Source organism: Lepidochelys olivacea, assembly GCF_965140295.1.
Source record: "Lepidochelys olivacea isolate rLepOli2 genome assembly, chromosome: 15".
Lineage (NCBI taxonomy): Eukaryota > Metazoa > Chordata > Testudines > Cheloniidae > Lepidochelys > Lepidochelys olivacea.
This window is the reverse complement of record NC_140425.1, coordinates 15,845,650-15,859,591: the sequence shown is the minus strand read 5'-3', so window position 1 is coordinate 15,859,591 and position 13,942 is coordinate 15,845,650.

Sequence of the window (13,942 nt, the reverse complement as noted above, 5' to 3'; positions counted from 1 at the left end):
ATAATCAGTACCGGAGCTCGGCCAGGGCTCTGTTGGTACCAGGAATTCCAGCTATCGCTGATGCTGCCGCTGCTCCTGGCACAGGAGATCGTAACCGTTTGCCCAGGAGACGCGGATGCTGAGGGTGACTGAGTCAGCACAAACTGGGCCAAGGATCCTGAAACAAAATCAGTAGCAAAGAGAATGTTGTGAGATGAGCCATTTCCCCCATTTATTGGAATAAGAGAAAGAGAAGAGCTAAAGGTGATGACAACTGTTATTAGCAAAACCCTCCACCTACCAGTGCAGTAAGTGAGCAGCGTGAGGAGCAGAGGGGCCCAGGCCATGGTGAGGAATCCAGAGAAGCTCGTCTTCCTGAGGCAAATGGGTCTTTGGCTGGGACCCTCCAGTTCGCTCTTAAACCCCCAGAGCTGGAGAACCGCCCCTTCATGCAAATCTGCCCCCTGCTCACTGGCTGCTGATGTCTGCACCTCCCTGCCCCTGAGTCAGTAAAGGACGGATCATTCTTGTAAGTGAGTTGAACTCAATGAAGGGGAAACACTAGTTTATTGACTTCCCTGCTCTCAGTGCTTAATTCATAATGAACGAGATGCCAAGGCTCAAGCAATGAGGTACTGGAGATCAAGCAATTTTTTTACATTCATAATTGATGCAGCAAGCCCAGAGTGGCCAGAGCCGGGGGCTATGAACTGCAAGCCAAAAGTGATGGGGCTCAACCCTGGCACAAATTAAGCACTGCCTGCTCTTACTTTTCAGAGAGCTTTCCTCTTCCCCATCCCACCACTGACCATTGCAAAATGAAGCCTGATACACACAACTAAGGTATAAAATCTTTACACCATTTACAGACTTCAGGGAAGTTCACACCCTGGTTTTAGTTCAGGTCCATCTCTCCATCAAGTCCTGAATTCCTCTGAGTCAGTTAAGTTTTTAATATTGGTTTTCTGCTACTTTCTGGAGAATTAGATGGATGCAAACTGAAGTTTATTCTGTATTTATTCCCAGAAAATCCCCCAGAAAATCTCTTCTAGAAGTCATGAAGCAGAGTCTCCATAATATCCTCCCATTCCTTTCTGTAGATGGAAAAATCCTGAACTCCTAGACATACCTGAACTCCTACTACCTTCAGTGGCCATTGTGCATACTGAGAGATGACCAGACCCTTTTAATCTATTAAGCCTTTGTCATCAAATGAACCCAGACTGGCCCTTGTTCACATGTCCTGCTGCTGGACAGAGCAGGATTTAAGCAGTTTCCATCCCACATCCAAGCTTCCCTGAGCAGTGAAAAGAAAACCAGCAACCTGGGACTTTCCCATCTCCAGGACCAGAAGCATGGACTGTGAGGCTCTAGCCTCAGTGAGCTGATGTACATTCACTGGAACAACAAAGCCCTGAAGATGGAAATAGCAAAGAGTCACAGGGGTCTGCTCTTTCCATTGATGCACCTACTGCGGGACCTCAGTCCCCAGGGAGGTCATCTGCACAGCTGGGCAGCAGCATTCACAGCCCACCTTCAGTTACTAAATAAAGCAGATAATGCTCTCAGCTTGCATCTCTGCAACTCTGTAAACTGCTCTTTCTCCTCATTTGAAATACACTAGATAATACCTAGATGGGCAGCATGGACAGGGAGGGTAGATATCATGTCTACGTTTGATGGCACAGAACACCTACCATGGTTTGTGTAAAGAGAAAAGGAGGACTTGTGGCACCTTAGAGATGAACAAATTTATTTGAGCATAAGCTTTTGTGAGCTACAGCTCACTTCATCGGATGCATGCAGTGGAAAATACAGTAGGGGGATTTTATATACACAGAGAACATGAAACAATGAGTGTTACCGTATACACTGTAACAAGAGTGATCAGGTAAGGTGAGCTATTACCAGCAGGAGAGAAAAAAGCCTTTTGTAGTGATAATCAAGGTGGGCCATTTCCAGCAGTTGACAAGAACGTGTGAGGAACAGTGGCAGGGGGGAATAAACCTGGGGAAATAGTTTTACTTTGTGTAATGACACATCCACTCCCGGTCTTTATTCAAGCCTAATTTAATGGTGTCCAGTTTGCAAATTAATTCCAATTCAGCAGTCTCTCATTGGAGTCTGTTTCTGAAGTTTTTTTTTGTAATATTGCCACTTTTAGGTCTGTAATTGAGTGACCAGAGAGATTGAAGTGTTCTCCAACTGGTTTTTGAATGTTATAATTTTTGACATCTGATTTGTGTCCATTTATTCTTTTATGCAGAGACTGTCCAATTTGACCAATGTACATGGCAGAGGGGCATTGCTGGCACATGATGGCATATATCACATTGGTAGATGTGCAGGTGAACGAGCCTCTGAGAGAATGGCTGATGTGATTAGGTCCTATGATGGTATCCCCTGAATAGATATGTGGACACAATTGGCAACGGGCTTTGTTGCAAGGATAGGTTCCTGGGTTAGTGTTTTTGCTGTGTGGTGTGTGGTTGCTGGTGAGTATTTGCTTCAGGTTGCGGGGCTGTCTGTAAGCAATGACTGGCCTGACTCCCAAGGTCTGTGAGAGTGATGGGTCGTCCTTCAGGATAGGTTGTAGATCCTTGATGAGGCGCTGGAGAGGTTTTAGTTTAGTTTTAGCCCAGTGGTCAAGCCATGTCAGCCTGGTGCTCACAAGGAGACACAGAGTCCTCCAGCATTTCATATAACTTCTTTTTGCATTTGACACTGATGTGGCTATAAAAGTGTGGTACAAATGGGCCATTCCATACAGTACCTGGCTTGGGGTGAATAATCAGTTACAGGGAAATCTCCCTGCAGGGTTCGCGGGTTGTGCTAGACATTGTCTGGCCCAAAGGAGCCTTGATCACTTGATGATTACCTGTTCTGTTGATTCCCTCTAAAGCACCTGGCATTGACCACTGTCAGAACACAGGACACTGGGCTTGATGGACCACAGGTCTGACCCCGTATGGCCGTTCTTATGCTCTAAAGGACCTCAGGGGGGACCAGAACTCTGCCAGCCAGTGCCCACCCCTGAGGGCTGTTGTCTAGGGGGACAGGAAAGCGGAGGAGGAGAGAAAGGGATAGAGAGTGAAGAAGCTGAAGCTGCCCCCAGAAGAAGCTGAAGCTGCCCCCAGAAATGGAGTTCCAACTAGTTGTTCCTGATCCTTATTTCTTCTCTTTCCTTTTCCCTTTTCTCTCTGTCCGTCTGCTTGTTCTAATTGTGCCAGTCAGCTGGGATGAGGCTGGGTTACTCTAATTCCACTGTAACATTATCACACACTTGTGCTTTCACCCTCCCTGCCCCAGCCGGGGAACTGAGGCTTAGCAGGAACGTCAGCCAGCCGTGTCCAGAGTCATCCCAGAGCCACTGCATGCTCCACCCTGCTATCCAGCGAGAGGGGAGCCGACCGTGGCGAACTAACCACCACAGCGACCAGACACAAGGGGATTTCTGCAGCTCTAGTGACCTCTTCCGGCCAAGTGACAGATCTGGGACCTGGGCAAATACTTTGCCTTTGCCCGAGATACCTCACAGGGAGGCGTTACAGGTTCAGCCCAGAGCACAGCGGCTGTGCTCCCCAGGCTCTCTCAGTGGCCATGGAGCAGAGCTCCTTAGGAATCTGCTGTAAGAGGGAGGCCCTTCCCCCCTTAACATTATTGGTTATGACCTGCCTTGGGTAGCACCTGGGAGCTCTGCCATGGACCAGGACCACATTGTGCCAGGCACTGTACAAACCCAGAACAACAAGACAGTCCCTGCCCCAGAGAGCTCACAGTCTACGTAGAAGATGAGAGACACCAGGTGGAGAGACAGACAGACAGGCTGACACACAGACGGACTGATGGGGGAGCACAAGGAAACAATGAGACAGTAATTGTCTCCCAGTAACACAGCAATGCCCCAGTGGTGGGCTTTCCCCCAGTCTGCTTGGGAGGGGCTGTGATGCTGTATGGAATATGTAGAATGCTCTGTGATGGTATTGATACCAGTATTATAAAATTGCAATAAATCTGACCAGATATGCTGTGTAAGGTATCTGCGAAAATGTTATAATTTGCCAAGTATGATAATCTGGTTTTTAGGTTTGTATCACCTTTGTCTTGTGAGTTCTAGATACGTAGGGTATATTTGTATTTCCAAACTTTTGTTGCTGGGTGACGCCCCCAGACAGATTGGCATCAGCACTGCCTAGCCTGTTCGATGGCCCATCAAGTATCATCAGCTGTACCGTGAACCCACTGAAAGCAGCCAGGGGATACACCTTATCAGTCAGCAAGACATGTAGGGGCATGCCATGCCATGTGCTGTAAAGCTCGTGTTTGGGGACATAGGAAGTACCAGCCACATGGCAAAAGAATAGAAAAGGCAGCTGCCACATCTCCATTTTGTCTTCATTCTTGCTTCTTACCTCTGGAGTAACTTTTCTACACACCGAAGCTCTCAACAAAGGACTGACTGACCCATCCAAGCTGTGGATGAGTTCCAGAGGGAATTTCAAGCCAGAAAACTCACCTGTACTGCTAAGAATCTGATAGATGGACTTTGAAGTCTCTGTATGTATGTGTTTGCTTTACCATTCAGCAATTCTCTTCTTGTTCTTTTTTCTTTATAATAAACCTTTAGTTTAGACACTAAAGGATTGGCAGGCAGCATAGTATTTTGGGTAAGATCGAAACTCCTATTGATCTGGTAACGTGGCTAACCCTTTAGGGTCAGAAGAACATTTTGTATATGTGAGCAGAGTTTTTAAATAACTTCTCACTGTACTAGACCTAGGTGTTGATTGGGAGCCAGAGAACTGGAATGCAATAAAACGGGCTGTGTGATTTCTTTTTCAGCTTCTTGATAACGGGTGTGTGGGGGATCAGGAATACAGTTTGTGACTGATTGGTGAGTCTAACTTCAGTGTTAACCACCACTTTTGGGAGTATCTGCTCTCCCTTTTTACAGCCTGCCCTCACCTTGGTATTTTCAGTGAGGGCTGCCCCAGGCACACCAGGTCACAGGAGGGGCTGGATGGGGAGCAGAAGGGGTTCGTGCTTGTATCTTTTAATGGCTGGATGGGATCTCGGGGGTCACACGGGCAGATCACTAGGATTTTCATTATTTGGTGATTCATTTTAGGGCTGAGGGTTTTGCAGGCACTTGGACAGGGGGGCGAGAACCAACTGATAACAGCAACAGGCATTGCGGTTGTGATTGCCAGCTCTGTAAATCGCCCTAGCCCCCAAGCAGCCAGTGGAGCTACATGGATGGACGCCACTAGACAATTCAGAATATATTTGGAGCCTTTCAAACTAATCTCCCGCTACGTCTGTAGGCCCCCAAAGGGCAGCCCCAGTTCTCCCGGGCTGTATTGCTGTGTTATGGGGAAGTTTGTTAGCAGAGAAACTGGCACCCAGTCTGTGCCCATAACGTTGGCTTTGCCCCTGTGACCCCCGGTGCAAAGTTTAAGAGCTCCCAGCAGGGCACAGGCTGGGGAGGGAGGTTTTTGTATCACTTCCCCATCTGACAGTGTCACTGTGGTGAGCACTCCCAGTCCACACAGAGCAGTAATAATCAGCATCATCCTCCGCTAGGGCCCCCGTGACGGTCAAGGACATGGTGTTACCTGATCTGGAGCCAGTGAAACCCGCTGGGATCCCCGAGGGCCTGGTACTCGTGCTGTGCATGATCAGCCGAGGAACATTACCCAGTCTCTGTTGAACCCACTTCGGGTAATTATTATCAGTGAGGGCTCCACTACTCAGGCTGCAGGAGAGCATCACGGTCCCTCCAGGAGACACTAACTCAGACGCCTTCAGCGACTGGAGCTGCTGGGAACTGAAACCTGAAACATGAGAAACAAGCTGATCAGAACTCCCCCTAGCACGGAGCACATCACAGATTCTTAGCACTATAGATAATAAATTCTTAGTTTGTTTCATCCAGCAGACAACCCCCCCAACCCCTTACCAATGCAGTAAGTGAGCAGTGTGAGGAGCAGAGGGGCCCAGGCCATGGTGGGGGATCCAGATGAACTTGGCAAGCTGAGGCAAACGGGTGCCTGGCTAGGACCCTCCAATTCTCTCTTAAAGCGCCAGAGCTGGAGAACAGCCCCTTCATGCAAATCTGCTGCTAGCTCAATGGCTTCTGTCTTTTCAATTCTGTCAAAAAGGGGCAGAGACAACCCAAGGGAGAGGCAGAGCAGCCCTGCTCTGTGCCTCACTGATAACTCTGTGCTCTCTGGTCACTCCAAATGCAATAGGACCGAGCATGGGAATGGTCTGTACCAGTGTCTTCCATGCCAATCCTGACCTGAGGCCTCTGTCATTCTAGCCACAGGCCTTTGGCCAGTTTCACCAGCCACCTGAATATCTGCAACAGCTCTGTTCTTCCTGTCGTGAGCCTCTCACGTCAAGATCTCCAGTCATTTGTACTGGGCGTAACTAGGGACACCAGTGGAACCACCAAACTTATTTTCACTGGTGACCTGGGTCAGGATTTCAACTCTCTTCCCCAGAGGTGAAAGACAATATGTCGGATTATGATGATGTGTAAAACAAGAGCACCCAGAGGCCCTAGTCACCCAACCTCAGGCTTTTGGCTCCCTAGTCATCAACTATCTTGAGTGGAGACACTCTCTCTCCTCACCTCACACTCCTCACACTCCCCACCTCTCTCCCCGTCCTGATCAAGATATTTCCAGGCTGAACAGTTCCCTGCCTTCACTGTGCTATTCCCAGCAAAAGACAGTCTGCCTCTCCAGGCCTGCTTGCTTTCTCCTCAGAGACTAATTACATTGCAATTGCCCATACTTCTAATTTACCACACGGTTCTTCCTAAGCAAACCTAGTTAATAAGGAAAAAGCATGCCAGAGAAAACATGAAAAACAATAAAAGAACCTACACGCCTGCTAGTCAGCTTACAGGAGCTCCCTGCCAGCCCAACCTCCACGAGAGCTCTGGGCCGTGCCACTCCTTCCGACCCTTCCTTAAGGACCGGGGCCCTCCCTGGACTGGAATTCCTGTCCACTTCCTAGATCAGAACAAAGGTCCTGAGTCCACTTAAAGTCAGGCTATTTATTTACGAGTCCTTTCTTTGTCAGCTGGTCCCCGAAGAACCCACTTTGGGTCTCTGAAATGTCCTAACAGAACAGGTGATCAGCAGACATGTCTCGTCCCAGAAAATTAGTCCTGCCTGCTACATTGTCCAGCTTGGTCGTGTGAAGGTCACAGTACTTCCCAGATAATGCTTTAAGCCTGTTTTCTTTGAACCAAGTTCCAAACCATCCCGCAATGGTCCATAGACATTTGTATTTTTAATACAATGGGCTGTTAAAATACTTAAACTTGATTCAACAAGTTTTGTCCAGGATATTGCTGGAAATTGCCACGGTCACAGCCGTACTGACCCCTCAGTGCAGGGCTGGTGGAAGCCACAGGGATTCGCAACACTGAGTGAATGAACAGGCCCCAAGTTCTATTTCCGTCTCTGGCATTGGCTCATTCTAGGACACTGGATAAGTCACTTAGCCCCTCTGCCTTTTTTCTTCCTGTTGCGGAATAAGGGCAATAAAACCCACCCGTGTCCTAGGGGTGTGGTGAGAATTCATCAGTCACTGTTTGCAAAGTGCTCTGAAGCTGTACAGTGCTCTAGGAACACTAGCTACTCGGTAATACTGATTCCTGTCTAGCCCATTGTTCCATCATGTTTCCCCTGCTGTCGGATCATGGCTTCCCCACTAATGAATGTGGGATTGTGCGGTTCTAAGTCAGAGTCCTACCCTGTGCTCTGTGGAGCACTTGCTCATGTCCTGCAGAGAACTGGCTGGTCACAGGTGCTGGTTCCTCCCCTATCGTCCAGCGGCTAAACTGTATTAAAAGAGACTAACAATACGTGCCATCCTTTCCCATTGCTGGCACCCATGTAAACACCATGCAGTGGCGTTGCCAGAGGGATCTTATGTGATTGCCAAGGAAAGTCACCACGGTCTGTATAATTGTGAATGGGCAGCACGTATCACTGAGACCAGCTCTCTGTTAACACATGGTTCACACAATCAAAATAGCCTTCTTCTGGGGTGTCCCTCAGAGGCTTGTTACGCAAGAGAGAAACAGTGAGTAATGGATGGAGCTGTTTTAAGCTTCTTAGCTGGCAGCCCTAGAGTGCATGGAAGCCTCTGTGAGGAGGAGAGAGGGGCTGCTGCTGGAATAACTCATCCTACAGTTCTAAGGAAAAGGAGTTTATTAAATTTCCCGTCATTGGCTGGAGGAAAAGCTGAATCCGGCCATTCCTGTAGCCATGACTTCCAACTATTCTCCCAGAGCTTCAGGACTTGGCTGCCTCAGTTCTGAGAGTGGAAAGACTTTCATTCAGCAGATGCAACAAATGAAAATATCTGCAGACGGCCCATGTGGATTCCTCTCCTCTAGCCCTGCACGTAGCCAGTCACAGACACATTTATCCCAGGGGATTCTCCATCACAGTTGACCCCTCTTTCTCTTCACAGGTCTGCTGTGCCCACTGTCTCTGGGAAATAACTGGCTCGGCAGGAATACTGCTCACAAGGACCTGGTGGTTATAGTCCATCACCAATTGAATATGTGCCAACATGATGCAATTATGAAAAAGGCAAATATCGTTCTGGGGTGAATTAACAGGAGTGTTGTATTGAAGACACAGGAGAGAATTGTTCGGCTCCATTTGGCACTTGTATCCGGTGTTGGGCACCTCACTTTAAGAAAGATGCAAACAAACCGGAGAAGAGCAACACAAATGTTAAAAGCTGGAGAAACATACCGATGAGGCAAGGTAAATAAAATGGGAACAAGAAAAGATGACTATGGTGGGAACCCTGATAACAGCCTTCAAATATGTTAAGGGGTGTTATAAAGAGGATGGTGATTAATTGTTCTCCGTGTCCATTCACGGTAGGACAAGGAGTGAATGGCTTAATCTGCAGCAGGGGAGGTTGAAATGAGATATTAAGAGCTGGAGACTCTTAAGGTGGGCCGGGGGCATGTTCGGAGAGCAGGGTGCTGCCAGGCCCTGCGTCTGCACAGCGGAGGGGACTGATGCCCTGCGCTCTCTGTTCCAATCGCACCCTGGGCACAGCTCTGAGCAGCTCAGGGAAGGAGCCATCTCGGGAGGGATCGCTCATGGTCCATGTCACGATTTAAGCATGGACGGTGGGGGATGGAGGGGGGCCTTGGGACCCAAGAACCTTATAACTCTGATGACTGGTGTCTTTCCCTGCTGAGACTGTTGTTCCTGCTGCTGGTACCCTCTGCTCCAAAGACCTCATCCAACGCGCACGGAAATCAAGGGGAGTCTTTTCAGTGACCTCCACAGGCTCTAGGCGCCGGTCCCAAGAGCAGAGCTCCTGCCAAGCTCACAGCTTCTCTGTGCATCTCCACAGAGTAGCCCATTTCTGCTACGTCAGGGGGAGCGACCGACTGTTACCGGCACGGAGGGCTGGAGTTACGAGTCACCCCTCTGTACAGCCACATTAATAAAACTGAGCCCTCCTAATCCTCAGCTACCCTGTCTGTAGCTCCTCCTTCCGCTGTGCTCACGTAGGTCCTCAGTGCACGCTCATGGCCGTGGCCTGCGTCACGCACGCTTGAGCAAACCCCTGTTCCCTGGTGCTGATCCAGGGTGTTCTCAATGCTGGGCTCTAGTCGGGATCTGCTCTGGGACGGCGTCCTGCTGCAGTCACACCAAATTTCATTCCACAGGCCACGAGCTCCAGACGCTTAGCTCTGAGGGTTGGTTCGAATCTGCAGTGCTGATGAAATTCACAGTTCAACTCCTGAGTTAAATCCTTCAAGGGATGGGTTGGGTTGGGTTGCCCAGTACAGGTTTGAATGTTCATAGAACAATGCAGGGTCTTTCTCTCCAATGACCATTTGCAGGTCTCTCAGGAGTGAGGCAGAGCTAAGAAGCCCTCTCCCGTTAGCTGGGGTAGTGTTAGGGTGGATTGGCCAGGCTCTGATCTCATTGCAGTGTAAATCAGGAAGAGCTCCACGGAAGCCCTTTGTGAATTTGCTCACCAGTGCGAAAGACAGGGCTGCCAAGTGTCACCTCTACTTGTCTGTCAGCCTTTGGCAGCCCTGCCACGCCCGCCCGTCGACCGGAATCTCACACGTCTGGCTGGGCTGTGGCCAGGAGTTCTCTCGTGGCCACCAGAGACCATTATTGCGCATGGCACCTCAGAGAGGCAACGGCAGCTGCTGAGGGCAGATGACTCACAAAGGGTGTCTCTACGGGTATCTGAGAAGGAGTTGAAGGGGGACTAGAGAAGGGGGCAGGAACTGAGAAGGGACGGAATAGGGGACTGGAACTGAAAAGGAATGGGGGTAGATGAGGGAAGCCAGTGCAGGGATGGGAAAATGGGGGAGGCTGTCTCATAACCCATATACCTCCGGCTGTCACTGCCTCGTTAGCGCTACAGGAAGTCATCCCCCCAGATCAGAGTGAGACATGCACAGTAAACCCTGGCCTGCAGCTGCTATGCAGCGAAAAGGAAGGCTTCGTTCAACAGAGGAGTTTTCATCTCAGTTCCCCATCTGACTGTGTCACTGTGAGGAGCACCCTCAGTCCACACAGCACAGTAATAATCAGCCTCATCCTCGGCCTGGGCTCCAGTGATGGTTAACGACGCCCTGTTACCATATGTCTCACCAGAGAAACGCTCGGGAATCCCGAAGGCTCTGCTCCTAGAGTCATAGATCAGTAACCGAGGGGCCTTCCCCGGTCTCTGCTGATACCAGGATGGGTGGTTTTTACTAATGAAATCCACTCCTTGCAGCGTGCAGTGCAGCTCGGCCGTCTCCCCTGGTTTCACTGCCATAGTGGAGCTTGTCTGAGTCAGCGCACTCTGGGAACTCCAACCTGGAGAGAGCAACAGAAACCAACCAATCACAACCTGCCTCTCTTGTCTGAGAAATGTTCTTCCCAAATCAGAGAGCGAGTCCCAGGCATTTCAACCCAGAGTCCAGTTAGTGATCAGCCCCTGGTCTTGGGATCCATTCAGAGAAACCCCACCCTCCACCCTTACCAACGCAGTAAGTGAGCAGCGTGAGGAGCAGAGGGGCCCAGGCCATGATGGGAATCCAGATGAGCTTGGCTTCCTGAGGCAAATGGGTCTGTGGCTGCAACCCTCCGATTCTCTCTTAAACACCCAGAGCTGGAGAACGGCCCCTTCATGCAAATCTACTCCCTGCTCATTGGCTGGAGAGCATGTTCTAGAGAAGAAGAAAAAAAATTCAAAAGAAGTTGAGGGTCAAGGGTCAGCAGAAGAACAAGGCAGCATGAAGAATGAAGAAGAGGAGAAATCTAAGGAAGAGAAGGAAAAAGACCCCTGAATTCCTAATATTTGTCCAGCCACGTACAAGAAGTAACTGATTATGGTAGTGCTGCTCGTTGTACTATTGAAAGTCCTAATGCAACCAGGATTTGAATCCAGGTCTTCAGAACGCCCATTAGCACAGTAAGCCATTGTGTGCTACAGCCCAGTGATGTAATAAAAAGTCTGACAGCTACGGTTCTACGCAGCACAATGGAGAGCTACCAGCCCCGTTTGTCTTCTCAGCAATAGAAGACGTTTGCATTGCTCTTTAAAACCTTTCAGACTGATATTTAGTTATTCACTAAGGAAGTGCAGGTGTTTGGTATCCATTTCAGGCAGTGTAGGTTCCTTCAGTGTAAAGTACTTTCTGCTTTTAATTTTTATAGCACCTACCCTATGGCCACAAAGACACTGCAAAGATGGCTGGAAGGGATGGAAGTTTTCCCAGTGAATCAGTGCGTTCATGTTTGTTTAATCAGACATGGGTGCGAGTCCTGGTGTTGCTGAGGATTCCTTCCTGTAATTTGGCCTTCACGGGGTCTGCATGTGCCTCTCCCACTCCCCTTTTCAGAGGGGCAGAGGACAAAGAGCTCTGGGGCTCCCTGGGCACATGTACATGGCACTACAATGGGCAGGGGGTGGGTTGGAGGACAACGGAAAATAGAGAGGGGGGAGAATCGGTTGGGGGTGTAGAACACACATCGCTCAGCAGCCAGGACAGGCGGCTCCTGCCTGACCCCTTCCGCAAGTGCATTACAAGGAGTGTCTCTGGCATGAACAGGCCCCTGCAGCCCAGTCGCTCCCTCGCTCCTGCTATGGAAAACCCCTAGTTGCTGGGCACAACCTGAGCAAACAGCCCACGTGCAGGGAGGGCATGGACCCTTCCCCACCCCCACCTGCCACAGAAGGGCAGAACTGCTCCATAATCCCCTGTCTAGCTATTGCACCTCCCCTGCCTGGGGCAATTGAATGTGGATCTCCATAGCCACGGAACCAACGGCTTCAGCCCCTACCTCAAACTCCCCCTACATGTTGGCATGGAGGAGCACAGGCAGGGCCCATGGGGAAATGGGGAATGCATCTAGGCAGAGTCTCTGTCTCCTGCCACCTCCACATGGCAGGACCTTTCAGACTCTGCTGCCTGACCAGTTTCTGCACCTGTCTGGGGTACTGGGGGAAGAATTTGCCCCTAAATGAGTAAAAGCCAAATTCAAACTGGGACCAGGCCACAGAGGGTCACAAAGCCAGCCCCAACCAGAGAGAGCTCAGAGAGGAGTCGCGGGATCAGTCACTTCCTGGCCTCCTTCATGATGGAAGAATGGACTCAAGAGTGACCAGGACTCTGCCAACCGGTGCCCCCGTCCCACCCCCCCTTCTGGCTGCTGTCCAGGGCGATGGCCAAGCAGAGGTGAAGGAAGATCGGTACGGTGCACACAGAAGCTCAAGCTGCCCCAAATGGAGTTTCTAGCTCCTGTTCCTTATTTCTTCTCTTTCCTTTTCTGTTTCTCTTTCCCCTCTGTCTGTCTGTCCGTCTGCTTGTGGCAACCAGCTGGAATGAGGCTGGGTAACTGTAACTCCACTGTAATATTATCACATGCCTCTGGTTCGAGTCTCCCTCCCCCAGGACGGGAATCGCGGGCTTGGCAGAGCCGTCAGCTGTGTTCAGAGTCAACCGAAAGCCACTGAACTCTGTGCTGTTCTGTGGACTGAGAGGCTTAGGTGCTGGAACTAGGGGGTTGGGCAGGCTCTCGGGTGTCCGTTATATGCAGGGTTTACAGTTTGGTTCAATGGCTCTCAGCACCGCCACTATAAATATTGTTCCAACACCCCAGCTGAGAGGGGAGCAGGGCCTGGCAAACTATCCCCCAGAAACACCAGAAACCAGGGGATTTCTGCAGCTCTAGTGACCTCTTCTGGCCAAACGACAGATCTGTGGCCTGGGCAAAACCTTTTCCTTTGCCTGAGCCCTGGTCTACACTAGGACTTTAGGTCGAATTTAGCAACGTTAAATCGATTTAAACCTGCACCCGTCCACACAGTGAAGCCCTTTATTTCGACTTAAAGGGCTCTTAAAATCGATTTCCTTACTCCACCCCTGACAAGTGGATTAGCGCTTAAATCGACGTTCCCGGCTCGAATTTGGGGTACTGTGGACACAATTCGATGGTATTGGCCTCCGGGAGCTATCCCAGAGTGCTCCATTCTGACCGCTCTGGACAGCACTCTCAACTCAGATGCACTGGCCAGGTAGACAGGAAAAGAACCGCAAACTTTTGAATCTCATTTCCTGTTTGGCCAGCGTGGCAAGCTGCAGGTGACCATGCAGAGCTCATCAGCACAGGTGACCATGATGGAGTCCCAGAATCACAAAAGAGCTCCAGCATGGACCGAACGGGAGGTACAGGATCTGATCGCTGTTTGGGGAGAGGAATCCGTGCTATCAGAACTCCGTTCCAGTTTTCGAAATGCCAAAACCTTTGTGAAAATCTCCCAGGGCATGAAGGACAGAGGCCATAACAGGGACCCGAAGCAGTGCCGCGTGAAACTGAAGGAGCTGAGGCAAGCCTACCAGAAAACCAGAGAGGCGAACAGCCGCTCTGGGTCAGAGCCCCAAACATGCCGCTTC